The sequence below is a fragment of the Nerophis lumbriciformis genome, linkage group LG13 (genome assembly GCF_033978685.3).
Source record: "Nerophis lumbriciformis linkage group LG13, RoL_Nlum_v2.1, whole genome shotgun sequence".
In the NCBI taxonomy this organism is placed as follows: Eukaryota; Metazoa; Chordata; class Actinopteri; order Syngnathiformes; family Syngnathidae; genus Nerophis; species Nerophis lumbriciformis.
In genome coordinates, this window is record NC_084560.2 from 15,245,421 (window position 1) to 15,247,920 (window position 2,500).

Consider the following 2,500-nt stretch of genomic DNA (forward strand, 5'->3'; position numbering starts at 1 on the left):
CGACTTATACTCCGAAAAATACGGTGTGTATATATATATATATATATATATATATATATATATATATATATATAGATAGATAGATAGATAGATATAGATATATACCGTATTTTTCTGACTATAAGTCGCAGTTTTTTTCATAGTTTGGCCGGGCTCCAGTGCGACTTATGTTTTTTTCCTTCTTTATTATGCATTTTCGGCAGGTGCGACTTATACTCCGGTGCGACTTATACTCCGAAAAATACGGTGTGTGTGTATATATATATATATATATATATATATATATATGTAATGTTTCTGTGTGTCGGTTTATGTATATATAGGCTCCATCCCCCCGTGACCCGAAAAGGGACAAGCGGTAGAAAATGGATGGATATATGTATGTATGTATGTATGTATGTATGTATGTATGTATGTATGTATGTATGTGTAAGTATGTATACATGTATATACAGTCGTGGTCAAAAGTTTACATAGACTTGTGAAGGACATAATGTCATGGCTGTCTTGAGTTTCCAATCATTTCTACAACTCTTATTTTTTTGTGATAGAGTGATTGGAGCACATACTTATTGGTCACAAAAACATTCATGAAGATTGGTTCTTTTATGAATTTAGTATGGGTCTACTGAAAATTTGACCAAATCTGCTGGGTCAAAAGTATACATACTATATATATATATATATATATATATATATATATATATATATATATATATATATTAGTACAGCGCATGCATTATATAGTACACACAGCAACATACATTATCAATGTTGGTGATGTACAAAAGTTACAATCAAATCAAATTAGCTTCATGGCATGGCCTCTTAACTTCATGTGAGTGATTATGATTGTTGGCTTCTCTGAGCCCATATAAATAGGGCTCATGTGATGCAGTCATTAGACTCGGTTACAAATGCCACAATGGGAAAGTCAAAGGAACTCAGGACATATCTGAAAAAAACGAATCATTGACTTGAACAGGTTAGGAACGTCATTTGGAGCCATTTCAAAGAAGCTTAAGGTCCCAAGAGCAACTGTGCAGACAATTGTTGGTAAGTATAAAGTGCATAGCACAGTTTTGTCACTGCCACGATCAGGAAGAAAACGCAAGCTATCACCTGCTGCTGAGAGAAAATTGGTCAGGATGATCAAGAGTCAACCGAAAACCACCAAAAAGCAGGTCTGCAGTGAATTGGAAGCTGCTGGAACACAGGTGTCCGTGTCCACAGTCTAGCGTGTTTTGCATCGCCATGGACTGAGAGGCTACCATGCAAGTAGGAAGCCCTAGCTCCAGAAGCCACACCTTAAGGCTCGTCTAAAGTTTGCTACTGATCACATGGACAAAGATAAAACCTTCTGGAGGAAAGTTCTGTTGTCAGATGAAACAAAAATGGAGCTGTTTGGCCACAATACCCAGCAATATGTTTGGAGGAGAAAAGGTGAGGCCTTTTAATCCCAGGAACACCATGCTTACCGTCAAGCATGGTGGTGGTAGTATTATGCTCTGGGCCTGTTTTGCTGCCAATGGAACTGGTGCTTTACAGAGAGTAAATGGGACAATGAAAAAGGAGGATTACCTCCAAATTCTTCAGGACAAGCTAAAATCATTAGCCCGAAGGTTGGGTCTTGGGCGCAGTTGGGTGTTCCAAGAGGACAATGACCCCAAACACACGTCAAAAGTGGTAAAGGAATGGCTAAATCAGGCTCGAATTGCCAAAAACATGCACCTGGGGATAGGTTGATTGGCAACATTAAATTGGCCCTAGTGTGTGAATGTGAGTGTGATTGTTGTCTGTCTATCTGTGTTGGCCCTGCGATGAGGTGGCGACTTGTCCAGGGTGTACGCCGCCTTCTGCCCGTATGCAGCTGAGATAGGCTCCAGCACCCCCCGCGACCCCGAATGGGACAAGCGGTAGAAAATGGATGGATGGATGGAGGCTCGAATGAAGGTTTTAGAATGGCCTTCCCAAAGTCCTGACTTAAACGTGTGGACAATGCTGAAGAAACAAGTCCATGTCAGAAAACCGACACATTTAGCTGAACTGCACCAATTTTGTCAAGAGGAGTGGTCAAAAATTCAAGCAGAAGCTTGCCAGAAGCTTGTGGATGGCTACCAAAAGCGCCTTATTGGAGTGAAACTTGCCAAGGGACATGTAAGCAAATATTAACATTGCTGTATGTATACTTTTCACCCAGCAGATTTGCTCACATTTTCAGTAGATCCATAATAAATTCATAAAAGAGCCAAACTTTGCAAAAAATAAAGAGTTGTAGAAATTATTTGAAAGACAGCCATGACATTATGTTCTTTACAAGTGTATGTAAACTTTTAACTAGAGATGTCCTATAATATTGTTCACAAATCTGTCTAAATCTGTGTTAGTGGGCACTTCTTCTTTGCCAAGATAATCTATCTCATCTCACAGGTGTGGCATATCAAGATGCTGATTAAACAGCATGCTTATTGCACAGGTGTGTCTTAGGCTGCCCACAAAG

At 39.4% G+C, this 2,500-nt stretch overlaps 1 protein-coding gene across 3 annotated transcripts in view; it reads left to right on the forward strand.

Moving 5' to 3' along the window:
* dync1i2a (dynein, cytoplasmic 1, intermediate chain 2a) overlaps nt 1–2,500 on the forward strand; it is a 49,309-nt gene that overhangs the window by 13,716 nt on the left and 33,093 nt on the right. The window lies entirely within an intron of this gene.